The following is a 14,537-nucleotide window of genomic DNA, read 5'->3' on the forward strand; positions in this document are numbered from 1 at the left end:
TCTTGTTAAAATCCAAATCTAGAAAATTGCAATAAATTCTACACTGTTTTACAGTACTACACCCGAGTAACTCCAGTGGCACAGCCACTGCAATGGAAGAATTAACTGTACTTAGACATGTGATGGTGAGGAAAGGTTGAGGGAGGAGTGGAGGGGGAGGGGGACTTAGCTCCATCCCCACAGTTAGCTTCCCACAACAACACTTAATGACCCCGGTACTTCAGCTGAGATGAGACACTCCATCCACAGAATTATCTGAAGGGTGCCATGTTTGAGAAAATTATCTCATCCTCTGAGACAAAATTGCAGGAAACTTATCATTACAATTAGCATACTTTGGACCTTTCGCACATTTCAAGTAGACAAACCAAATAACAGACTCCAACATTGTTCATATTCACACAAACAACACATGCACGATTTATTAGCTGCTCTGCACTTGCTTAAACAAGGAATTTTATTGTTACTATCATGGCCACAAGTTCTAAATAATATTGCCGTGATGAATCTGATTGTGATGTTCCTCTTCTTTTCCATAGAATTAATAATGATGTATCCAGAGGAGGAACAGAGGAAGAATGGCGATGACGATTCTAACCCCTTTTTGTCACCCAGAGAAAGCAGTTCAAAATTATCTAGGAACTATTATCTGGCACCAGATCAATATGTAGAACTGCGTACTCATAAAGAGATACATGTCACATAAAGAAACTACACAAACTTTTACTGGCCAGACCTTAAATTTCAAAATCACCTCAAAGTTGAGTATTCCAGTACAGTATACAGTGCTAAGTTGAGTATTCCAGTTCAGTATACACTGCTAAAGTTGACAATGCATTACTGTACTGCACTGTACATATATACTCGAAATTAACACACCAGTTTGACCATTGTCACACTGTAACTTTAAAGCACTACCACCAAATATAATTTTGAAAAAATTAAACGAACAAACATCAAACAACAAAATTAAACAAAGCTGGACTAACACATTTGGGGAAAGAAATGAGCTGCGTGCCTCTATTTAACTCTCCATTCTTTGGGCAGCCCCAACAGATGAACATTATTCCTACCTTGTGTAGTTGGGACACAGTGAAAGTGTGGTTATGATTCTTCAGCTTGGTGTCCATGAGGCCTGTTTGAGACGTGTACAAAGTTAAATGAGAGATTAGAGAGCACAATGTATAGGCTGCAAATTTTAATTTAAGTAAAATATTTTTTTTGGTAAAATCCAAATTGTTTCTTAACAGTCCTTAACAGTGATTTGTCATGCATGGTCACTGATTTTTCTAGTGTATAATTAAATAATTAAAAGGATTCGTATGCGCCAAAGAAATTTGAGAACTAAAGAAGTCACCTCCATATTTAGTCCAAATAAATGCTGAAGTCAGTCAACTACTCTATAGCTTTCAGATAAGCAGAAATAATGCTTTGGTTTTATCGCTTTCTGTGTTTAAATGTAGCTCCCTGCACTCCTTCATTCGCATCTCAAATTTATGATGATTAATCTCTCAGCATTCAACCTTGACATGAGTTATTCACAGCTGAAGAATTACAAATGTGCTGAAGGCATATGCATCACTGGCTCATGTGACCATCAATTGCGTTTTCCCCTGACCTAATTGCCTTACATTTCTCCATATTCAATACAAATTACCTTTGCAGCCAGATGACATCCATTGTCTAGCCACTGTGCACAGACATGAAGATTGGTTCAAGATTCTGCTCATTATTATGTCTCTGCCTCTGACTATGCAACACAGCAATGGAGCAACACACACACACACACGCACGCACGCACGCACGCACGCACGCACACACACACACACACACACACACACACACACACACACACACACACACACACACACACACACACATATGCTGGTACGTCTTCACTTGTGAGGACCCTAACCTTAACCATCACATGTCTAACCCTAACCCTTAGCCTCAACGTAATTGAGCTGATCTAACCCTTAAAACCAAGTCTAAACGGTTAAACAGCCCTTTGAAATTGTGAAGACTGGCCAGAATGTCCTCACTTCAAAAAATGAACCCACTCTCATGCTCCTGGTCAATATTCTGAAATTTTATCTGAATTTTGAGGTGTTATCAAGTGTAGTCCTTAAACCGGACATTATTGTAAGCGATTTTAATATGCGAACATTGATAATGAAAGCCTTAGTACTGTATTTACGTGCTGCTCAATGTGTATTTGTGCTGTTTACTTTTTTTTCACTTCCCGCATATCCCTGCTGCTATTTCTGACCTCCTTCAATGAGGGCTCTGTCTGCTCAGTAGCATGTTAGCCGGTCCAGCTGGATGGTGGAGTCCGGTATGCTGTTACTGAGCCATGTTTCTGTAAAAATGAAAACACAGCACTCTCTCACGGTCTGCTGGGTCAATCTCAGAAGAAGTGAGTTGTATTTGAGCACTAACCCTCAAGTGCTCTTTTAATTTACAACAGCATTTATTTAACTTCACCAATACTGATCAACAATCAATGATCATACAAACAACAAATATCTATTATTTCTAAATGTGGAGGAAACAAATGGTGTGGGGCACATAGCTAAGCACACAGAAACAAGCAGCAAGCACAATGATTGAGGTATCTCAAACAGCAAAAACAGGACTAAGCGATCCGTTAATTTCACACAACACTACACTACACTATATGGCATGAAAGCTTACAGTAACACACTCTTATTAACCTGTCTCTGCCCAGACAATAGTCTCTTACTTGAGATCGCTTTACCATGTCAGTTCATCTGGTAGGTCCAGCAGAGTTTCTTCAAGCTCAGATGACGATGGGGCCTTTGTGTCACTTTGTTGGCGGTTTAATGGCAGGCTGATCCTTGTAGAGGTCACTGATAACACATACAGTTGATCTCTTCCAGGACTGAAAGGTGTTCAGTGAACACAAGCAGTCTATTACCCATTACTCATATATATGTGTGTGTGTGTGTGTGTGTGTGTGTGTGTGTGTGTGTGTGTGTGTGTGTGTGTGTGTGCGTGTGTGTGTGTGTGTGTATATGTATCTGTATATTAGTGCTGTCAAATCAATTCAAATATTTAATTGTGATTAATCTCATGAATGTCATAGTTAACTCGCAATTAATCGCAAATTAATCGCACATTTTTATCTATTCTAAATGTCCCTTGAATTATCATTTTAATACTGTTATCAACATGGAAAAGTGGATAGGCTTGGAAATGTTTTTTTTTTAATTGATAACAACGTGCAGTGTTATTTCACACTAACATTCTCAGTTTGAGCAGTCATTCACATTTGAATGAATCGAATCTCACACAATTTAACACTGTCAATAAACTGATGACAAAAAAACAAAACAAATACTTGGTTACAAAAAAGCCCCTTCAACAACCATTTCTAAGGGATCAAAACAGGGTGATCCAAAGTAAAGTTACAAAGTGCACATCATTGTAAACTAGGACTCAGGCTAGTGCAGTCAAACCGTGGCTTAAACTTTCCTTTCTTAACTTTCCTTTGAACATAACAGCATCCATATTCCTCTGTCGAAAGCCATCCATTGTCACCTGGTTTTGACAAGGAGGCGGCTGATAATTCCCATTCGCCGTGTATTTGGCCATCAATTGGTATTTCAGACTGGATGTGCTACTGTGATAATTCAGTTAACGACAACAATACACACAGATAACTTTGGTCTTGTCAGTCGACCCATCTGGCAACTTTTTGAAACTAAACTTTCCATTCAGAATCTTGTTCGCATCCATTTCAGCATTTCGTGCTAGACATCCACACAAACCGGTAACCTATTCTTTCACAACTAACGAGCAGGTAAGGCCAAACATGTGCGTGGGGTGTGCCTATTGTTTTGTTTCTGGTTTACAACCGGATCCTGTATTTTTTCTAACGTTACTAGTAGTGGCCACAGCTTATAAAAAACTACAAGTTCACTAGGTCACAAAGAACATTAATCCTATGATAAAAAAAAGACACTGTTAGAATTGATTTGCGTTAACGCATTAATAACGCAATAATTTTGACAGCACTAATATATGTATGTGTATACACACACACACATATACACACGCACACACACACACACACACACAAACACACACACACACACATATACATATATATATATATATAAATTATTTGTATGGTATGCAAGGTTGCAACAGGAAGATTTCCTTTTGTGATCAAAGCATGTAACTTCAGGATTTCTATGTGCAGTTCCTGTGTTTCCATCCTTTTTCACTGCAGCACTGAACGCTTTTACAACACAAGTCTGCATTCACTCATTCACACATGTATGTATGGCAGCTATGCCATTATGAGCGTAATCTATTCATACACACTTACACACCGCTGCACATTATCATGGGCAATTTGGGGTTCAATATCTTGCCCAAGGATACTTTGACATGGAGACTGAGAAGTGGACATCCACTCCACCTCCTGAGTCACAGCTGCCCTAGCCACAAGGTTTAGTATTGATTAAACTCCTGAGACTTAAAACTTAAGTTATTTTACAAGTACTACCTGTTTTTGACAACAAAATGAAGCCAGTTATCCCACTGGACAGTTATCCTCTCTTTCTAGAAATCACTCCCAAGGAGGAATATTTTCTTTTATTGTGAATACATATTAAAAGCATGAAACTTGAGGATTTCTGTGTGCAGTCCCTGTATTTCCATTCTTTTTCACCGCATTTGCCAGTCAGTTGCTATAGCAACCCAGGCCGAGGAAGGCTAGTGTCTAATTGATCCACTAATGCATTTAGCTGCACACTCACCACTAAGTTGCCTTTGTTTTCAGGTCACATTTTAGGGACAGACATTTACATAAAAGCATTTGCTTTTGCCAGAACCAATCATTATAAGCAGTTTTTACTTTTTGTCCTTTGGCAACCAATGTGGTGTAAACACTGACTATTAAAAGCTACAATATTGCCTCATCAGGGAATTATTATAATACTAATGCTGATGGGAACATAATAAGTTTGGCAGGCACCTTCTCCAAACAGTCAGTAATATCAAGAATACTAATCAATAATTGCATTGCAAACAAAAGCAATCCTCAGTACTCAGTCACCATTAGGCCACTATATCTATTATATACTTTTTATTTATCAGGGCACAAACACATCTGAAAATAAGCCACAGAATGAGGAGCTGACATAATCTGAATTTCAAGTCAAGTCTGGATTTCAGTGGAAAGTTTAAGGATCTCATGTTGAAGCATCTAACATGCCATTTTAGTGGCTCTTTTACCTCAGCATGAAATATATTCACAGGGGGCTTTGAGGCATTGAATATATGAAAGAATATTGGTAAATTCAGTCTAAAAATACCAGTATCAACCATGGGTGCAAGTGCCTCTGTTGCCTCAGAACACTTTATTGAAGAAAGATGAAAGATGTGATGAAATCATAGCTCAGTTGATTTCACCTGTGAAATCCACTTCAAAAACATATTCTACCTTGAAACTACCACTCTGTACCAGAGACCCTGAAATGGACCTGTCTAACATTAGGCTTATTACTATATTTGTGAAGATTCTCATTCATCCAGGTCATAGTACTTCAAAGTGCTTTACAAAGCAACTGGACTTGTTTGAGGCTCTAGAAGATTTTTCACCTCTCACTGAACAGGTTTCTACAGTTTTATCTGACTGGTGGTGAGTCCCACATATTTATCCTCTTATTAATTGACCCATTAACATTATGACTCATGTGACCCTACCCACCCAGCCATCAACTCTCTTGATGGCTGGGTGGGTCAATGATCACGATACCTGGGACTGCCCACCAGTCAGTTAGAACTGAAGAAGTCTCTTGGATGAGAAGCAAAACATCTTCTAGAACCTCAAGCAAATCCAGTTGCCTTTGTAAAGCACTTAGAGGGTTAAATACTAGTTAACTAGCTAATGTTTCTTACCGATTGCTACCTCGCAAGGCTATGTGTTGATGAAACATTATCTAGTGTGTGGTTATCTATCAGGTGTGGAAGTAATGAATTACATTTACTTTCGTTAATGTGAGAAAGAAATTTTAAATATGTATGTATGCATGTTTATTACATTTCAAGTCACATCCATTCCAGAGTGAAAAGAAAGAACAGATATTTCCAGTTTTTGATTACAATTGGTTGAACCACATTGTAAAATACTATACTATACTATATAAACACACACCTGTGAACACATTATATCAGTATTACAGCCACACAAATTGTTTCAGAATATCAGATTTTGTTGCTGATTTTGATTTAATGGGTGGGCAAAGCATAGATGAGTAGCTATTGATTTTAAACAATCACCAAAATAGAGTTAAGCCAGCTCTCTCTATACCACCGTAAAAAAAAAAACTAAAAACAAGAAAGGTGCTAGTTTATCACTGACAACACTATTTTGTTGGACTAGTGAAACACTTTGCTAAGAAGGATACAACAGAACATCCTACCACCAAGTGTCAACAGAGGCAAACTTTCAGAATGTCATTAGTGTCAGGCACTGAATCCAAATACACCTGAGGGTCATGTAAACAAAGACTGGTTTTATGTGCAGCTGCATATGGAATGAGACATTTATCATCTGACAGGACAAGAACAGTCAGTAAGTAAGAAATGCTATCACTCAGCAAATCCACAAAAACCACAAAGATGCTGGTGGAAGAAACAAAAATGCCCTACTGGGATTTATGTTTAAGCAACCTGGGATCTATGTTTGAGCATCATGTCAGTGATGGGGAAGACATGTGAATGTGCCCTGCAATCCTACGGGTGCCCAAATTACAAGAGAAGTTACTCGGGCAATATTCTTGCTTCTGCCACCACATAATTAAAGTACACCTGTACAGACATCCCTGTGCCAGCAAATAGGACTGCTAACTTAATAGAACATTTGCACAATTATAATGGTAATATACAGACAAATGTTCACAATCACCCAAACTTTAAGCATGCCATCCACTGTGTGTGTGGGTTGCATGACAACCATATTTTATGAAATGTTGTCAGGTAAATGTAGTAAATACACAGAAAAAAAAAAAAAAGATGACTAATCATTATTCCACCAAGAAATGTAGTTCTTCAGCAGCATGGTTGCCAAGCAACAAACACGCACAGCAATAAGCAGAGGAAAGCAGTGAAAACAAGGCTGAAAGTTTAGGAGGATGATTCTGTTTTACGAAAGCAGTAAGCCACAGCTTATTTCCTTATATTTGCTACATTGCTGAAGGACTTCTACCTTCAGTGAGGTGTGTGGGGCCTTCTGCCATTTTTGCCATTTCTGTTACAGTTGAGACTGCAGATGGACAGACAGGCCGTAAAGACTGGTTACTGGGGATGAGAGGTTGAGAGAACTGGTTATAGGTACAGAGAGCAGCTAAGAAGGCTATTTATGATATGACCTGGGAATAGTCACACAAAGAAGTTGAATGAATGAGCAAGCTGTTGAGGACTTATCTGCTGAGGAATTTAGGGCTTAGCACAGTGCTCAGAGAATGACGTTTAGACAGGTGAGAACAACAACGACAGAGAGGGACATCAACACAAGAAAACTATAAAACAAGAAAAGGTCTTTTGATCATAAAACGGACCTTCTAATGTTTTGCTTGGTGCCAAACTTTGGGTCCAGTTCTATTGAAGTATAAGGAAGAAGCATGAAATGACACACTAAAACCCAACAAATCTACAAAATATGACTTGATGAAGAAATGCCTTTACCAAAATAAAGAATTTACTTCAGTGATCTACTGACTGTTTATTTATTGTTGTTCTGCAGATAGTATCCAAAGATGATTATAAGCATAGCCTACTTTACAGGGGTCAAAGCAAGTCAAATCAAAATGCTTGCCATGGCAATTTAAAAAAAAAAAAAAAAAAAACTTGCCATGTGTCCCATGAAATTATTGAATTTAGGATAAATATTGTTAACAAAATCTGTAATCTTTTTTAATCCCTTCTCTCTTCATTTCAATCCAGAAGCTGCTTTACAATGATGGAACGAGCTAATAATAGCTTTCAGAAGCTTTAAGTTCATTTTTAACAACAAATTTGATCATCATAAAATAATGAATTGTAATTATGAAACAGTATCCACTGTGAACGCCTGGGCTGTAATACCATTTGTCTGCCTAAAACATGGTCACCACATCAAGAACTGTAGATAACGTTACATAACATAAGACAACATGCTCACTTAATGTCTTTGGATATTATCAGTTAGTCTGTTTAGTTTAGATTAGTGTTAGGCTTAGCAGCCGCCGAGTATTAGGACCCAGAGATGCAGAAACCAGAGGCAGGGATTGTGTAAAACCAAGAATAATTTCTTAACAAAACGAAGAACAAAAAACGCGCTCAACGAGCGGATGAACAAACAAACAAAAGGCGTACTCAAACAGAGTGGAAGATGAAGCAAACAAAAGACGCACTCAAACGGAGTGGATGAACAGAAGGAGCACCGACGGAGCGGGTTTGACACGAGGCACGCGTGGAAGCAGCAGGCAGACACTGAAACAAAAGAAAACACAGCACAAATGAGAGGCTGACAAAACCAAGGACAAAAACGACTTTTCCTAACAAGGAGGGGAAGACAAAGTGACTCGTACTTACGGACCAACAACCAGACATCGACCATGGCATGAGGAATAATCCGGCAACGAGGAGAAGAAGGTCCATGTCTTGAATACTCTCCCTGATGAAGGGAGAGTGAATGCAGGTGAGTCACCGTGGGAGGAGCTGGCAGCAGGTGAGGGGCTGCCCAGCCACGACTCCAGGGGTAGACAGACAGACACACACACAGGGAAAAAGGGAGAGGAGACACACTGGGAGAGACAGGAAGGCAGGATCATAACAGTACCCCCCCCCCTCAAAGGTTGCCTCTCGGCGGCCTAGTCGGTCGATCAGGGTGTGTCCGATGGAAGTCATCGATGAGGGACTGGTCAAGAATGAAAGACCGGGGTACCCAGGAGCATTCCTCCGGCCCGTAACCCTCCCAGTTGACCAGGTACTGGAATCCCCGGCCATGACGTCTTACGTCCACTAGGCGGCGGACAGCGAAGACAGGATCCCCGTCGAGAAGTTGTTGGGGAGGAGGGGGCTCGGTAGGTGGGCACAGAGGGCTAGAGGAGACCGGCTTAAGCTGGGAGATGTGGAAGGTAGGATGGATCCTCATGGAATCAGGGAGCTTAAGGATGACGGCTTGAGGATTGATGATCTTGACAATGGGAAATGGGCCGATGAACCTGGGGGACAACTTCTGGGATTCGGTCTTTAAAGGTATGTTTTTAGTTTAGAGCCAAACTGACTGACCTGGTTGATATGCAGGAGCTGGGGCCCTGTGGCGGTCAGCAGCGCGCTGTTTCACCTCCTGATAGTGTTCGAGAGCTCTGGTAGCCGACTGCCAGATCTCCTTGACCCTCCTCATGTGCTCGGCCACTGAAGGAACAGCAATCTCGACCTCCTGTGCAGAGAAGAGAGGTGGCTGATAGCCCAGGGAGACCTCAAAAGGGGAGAGACCGCTGGCCGAAGAGGTGAGGGAGTTGCGGGCGTACTCCACCCAGGGAAGAAGGGAACTCCAGTCCGAGGGGTTGTCTGTGCAGATACTTCGGAGGGCTGTTTCCAGGTCCTGGTTGGTCCTCTCGGTCTGACTGTTGGATTCTGGGTGGAATCCAGACGTCAGGCTGACCGTGGCCCCCAGAGCTTTGGCAAACACCTTCCAAAATTGAGAGGAGAATTGAGGGCCACGGTCAGAGACAATGTCAGCGGGGATGCCATGTAGGCGAAAGACGTGTGTGACCAGGAGATCGGCGGTCTCTAGAGCAGAGGGAAGCTTAGGGAGAGCGATGAAATGAGCAGCTTTGGAAAAACAGTCAATGACCGTGAGGATGGTGGTGTTACCTCGGGAGGGAGGAAGACGGTGACGAAGTCCACGGCTATGTGAGACCATGGCCTGCTGGGGACAGGGAGCGGGAGGAGAAGACCAGCAGGAGCCTTGTGAGAGGCTTTGCCGCGGGCACAGGTAGAACAGGCAGCCACGTACTCCCGAGCGTCGGCCTCCAAAGAGGGCCACCAGAAATGACAACGCAGCAAGGAGATAGTGCGGTTGGCACCGGGATGGCACGAGAGGCGATGAGCGTGAGTCCATTGGAGTACCTGAGAGCGGACAGACTGAGAGACAAACAGTTTATTGGGAGGGCCATTACCTGGGTCGGGATGCTGGCGTTGTGCCGCCCTGACCACTCCCTCGATCTCCCAGGAGAGGGCAGTGATGATACGTTGCTGAGGAAGAATGCTTTCAGGCTCCCCAGAGTCCTCGGAGGGGGAAAACTGTCTGGAGAGAGTGTCTGGCTTGGTGTTGCGGGAGCCTGGTCTGTAGGTTAGGGTGAAGTCGAAGCGACTGTAAAACAGTGCCCAGTGGGCCTGTCGAGAGTTCAGGCGTTTGGCTGACTTGATGTAAGAGAGGTTCTTGTGGTCTGTCCAGACCACGAATGGTTGTTCCGCTCCCTCCAGCCAGTGTCTCCACTCCTCTAAGGCGAGCTTCACGGCTAATAGCTCGCGGTTGCCGACATCGTAGTTACGCTCTGCAGGGGAGAGACGACAGGAGAAAGCACAGGGGTGTAGACGATTGTCAGACTGAGCATACTGGGAGAGAACAGCCCCGACACCCGTGTCAGAAGCATCAACCTCGACTACAAATGGTCTGGAGGGGTCGGGTTGGACTAACACGGGAGCGGAAGTGAACAGTGCTTTAAGTCTCAAGAACGCATTGTCAGCCTCCGTTGACCAGTCAAACTTCACTTTGGAGGAAGTTAACTTGGTCAGGGGTAAGGCTATTTTGCTATAGTCCCGGACAAACCTGCGGTAGAAGTTAGCGAAGCCCAGGAAGCACTGTTACTCCTTCCAGGTCTCCGGGACTGGCCACTCTGTGACGGCTTGGATCTTCTCGGGATCAGCCTTCAAGTTGCCTTTCTGGATTATGAAGCCGAGAAAGGAGACAGTGTCGGTGTGGAACTCACACTTCTCAGCCTTCACAAACAGACGATTCTCCAACAGTCGGGAGAGAACCTGTTGCACGTGCGACTTGTGCTTTTCCAGGGACTGAGAAAAAATAAGAATATCATCCAGATAGACAAAAACGAAGCAATTCAGAAAGTCGCGGAGAACATCGTTTATCAAGGCCTGGAAAACTGCAGGGGCGTTGCTAAGCCCAAATGGCATGACTAAATATTCGAAGTGTCCTAAGGGTGTGTTGAACGCGGTCTTCCACTCGTCTTCCACTCTGATACGCACCAGATGATATGCGTTGCGCAGGTCCAGTTTGGAGAAGATGGTGGCCTGTTGGAGGGAGTCAAAGGCAGAGTTTATGAGTGGCAAGGGATATTTATTACGCACAGTGATTTCATTCAGGCTCCGATAGTCTATGCATGGACGGAGGGATTTGTCCTTCTTGGCCACGAAGAAAAACCCTGCGCCAGGCGGGGAAGTGGAGGGTCTGATAATCCCCGTGGCTAGGGACTCCTGGATGTATTTCTCCATGGTCTCTCTCTCTTGACGTGACACATTGTAGAGTCGAGGAGAGAGGAGAGTAGAGGAGCACCAGGAGCACCAGGAAGGAGGTCGATGGCGCAATCGTAGGGACGGTGAGGAGGAAGAGACAGCGCCCTTTCCTTGCTGAACACCTCCCCCAGATGATGGTAGGCAGCGGGGACCAGGGAAAGGTCCAGTGGTTCGGGAGGTGTGGTGGAGACTCCACTGTCTCCCCCTGTGGGAGGAATAGCTGAACGGAGACAGTTAGCATGACACCGAGCACTCCAGCCCACGATCCTTCCCTGGCTCCAGTCGATCTGCGGGTTGTGTTTCTTTAACCAGGGATGCCCAAGGACGAGGGGTGAGTGTGGTGAGCGGACAATAAAAAGGGAAATCTCCTCATGGTGATTACCAGAGATAGTAAGTCTGATGGGTGTGGTACGGTGCGTTACCTGAGCCAGAACCTCACCATTGAGGGCGTAGGCCTTGATCGGCTCCTCCAGCTTCTCCAGAACGTAGCCCAGGTCGGCAGCCAAGTGCTCGTCCAGGAGGTTCTCCTCAGCGCCAGAGTCTATGAGAGCCAGACAAGAAAACACCTCCTCTCCCACACCCAGAGAGGCTCGAGCTTGCAGCTTGCAAGATTTGGGGAGTTCAAGGTTGGGGTTGATTTGGCTCATCAGTACCCCCAAACCTACTGACGAGCCCTGCCTTTTGGCCGAATGGGACAGGCAGGGAGGATATGGCCAGTTTGTCCACAATACACACACTCACCCGCGGCGATCCTCCGCTGGCGTTCCGCGGCAGAAAGCCGTGCTCTGCCTAACTGCATGGGTTACTCCCTGTCGGCAGGCGGAGGCGGAGAAGCGAGAGGCTGGACAGTCCTGGGCTCCGGAGAGACGGCCGCTGATCTCTGCCAACGGAGTGGCGGCTGTGCAGGGGGAAGGGGGAAGAGCGGCGCAGAGACTGTTCCCTCCTCTGATTGTCTACCTGGACTGCCATATCGATGAGAGTGTGCAGATCTGCGGGTTTCTCCCTGGTGGCGAGTTCCTCCTGCAAAAACTCGGAGAGTCCATGAAAAAACACACCCTGGAGAGCGGTGTCGTTCCACCCGGAGTCAGCAGCTATGGTGAGGAAATCTACGGCATAATCAGCGGCAGCTTGAGAGCCCTGAGTAAGCCGAAGTAAACGGCTGGAGGCATTACCCGCATGGTCTGGATGGTCGAAGACTAATCTCAGCCTCCTCTTGAAGTCAGGAAAAGTCAACGAGCTAATGTTCACGGACGAGTTCAGTGCCTCTGCCCACGTCAACGCCTTGCCTCGCAGTAACCCAAAAGCGTAATGAACTCACGAGCGGTCAGACAGAAACGCTCGGGGACGCTGACGAAAAACGATGTTGTACTGCAACAAAAACCCTCGACACTTACCCCGAGTGCCGTCAAACGGTTCAGGGTTCGTGGCCAGGGAATCTGCGAGCGCAGGTTCGGAGGGGTTAACAGCATGTGGCGAGACAGATCGGCAACCTGCACCACCATATGCTGCTAGGATTCACACAACGCCTGCAGCAGCTTCTCATGCTGGCCCAGCAAAGTGCCTTGCATGGTCACTGCTTTGCGCACTGGATCTGCTGGGTCTATACTGGCCGGATTATTCTGTTAGGCTTAGCAGCCGCCGAGTATTAGGACCCAGAGATGCAGAAACCAGAGGCAGGGATTGTGTAAAACCAAGAATAATTTATTAACAAAATGAAGAACAAAAAATGCTCTCAACGAGCGGATGAACAAACAAACAAAAGGCGCATTCAAACGGAGTGGAAGACGAAGCAAACAAAAGACGCACTCCAACGGAGTGGATGAACAGAAGGAGCGCCAATGGAGCGGGTTGAGGGACGCGTGGAAGCGGCAGGCAGACACTGAAACAAAAGAAAACACAGCACAAATGAGAGGCTGGCAAAACCAAGGACAAAAACAACTTTTCCTAACAAGGAGGGGAAGACAAAGAGACCGTACTTACGGACCAACAACCAGACATCGACCATGGCATGAGGAATAATCCAGCAACGAGGAGAAGAGGGTCTATGTCTTTTATACTCTCCCTGATGAAGGGAGAGTGAATGCAGGTGAGTCGCCATGGGAGGAGCTGGCAGCAGGTGAGGGGCTGCCCAGCCACGACTCCAGGGGTAGACAGACAGACACACACACAGGGAAAAAGAGACGCACTGGGAGAGACAGGAAGGCAGGATCATAACAATTAGCATAAGAACATACAGTGACCATAGCTCTTTTTAATATATTGTTGATGATCAGTGTTTAATTATCTGAGTTTTGTCCTCTTTTTGGGTTAATTGTAATGAAACTATATTGAAGGCTGTTATATTTAGAATTGATAATCTCTCTATATGAATGGAATTTTGGTTTGGTTGACTTTGTTTCAAAGGAAAACCTAAGAACATTCAACTCCCTGGCTACCTGTATGTACAGGATACTGGCCACTGACTTGTATCGCTTCTCAAATTTACCTACCAAAATAAGCTTCTTCTTTTTTTCTTCTTAATTACAAAATACACTGAATTGTGTCAAAAAAAGAAATATCTCCACAAGATCCTGGAGGGACTGGTGACTGGGGATCAGTTCTGATCCTTCATCCTTGCTTTTTTTCTTCCTGACCATGTTTGACATTCTTTCACACTCTGAGAATATTTTTCTAGTCCAACTGCTTGTTAATTTGCCTGTAGATCCCTCAGCCTGATAAAATGCTCTTCTTTATCAATGGCTGACCAAATATCCTGCTGCCAGCAAATCTAAAATTGTCATACTCAATTGCAATAATATTTACTTTTGGGATGAAACTGAAATATGTCGTATGTGACTTGTTGGTAAATAGTTTTTAGTGTGATAAATTGTCAGAATTTGGACCAGTGAGGTAACATGCTGTGGACGTATTTGCCCCATGTCACTTAGAGCCAAAAGACTGTGTGTGCACGATGTGACCAAATCTCACCAGCCATTACTGCAATT

Source organism: Chaetodon trifascialis, chromosome 6 (genome assembly GCF_039877785.1).
Source record: "Chaetodon trifascialis isolate fChaTrf1 chromosome 6, fChaTrf1.hap1, whole genome shotgun sequence".
Classification (NCBI taxonomy): domain Eukaryota; kingdom Metazoa; phylum Chordata; class Actinopteri; order Chaetodontiformes; family Chaetodontidae; genus Chaetodon; species Chaetodon trifascialis.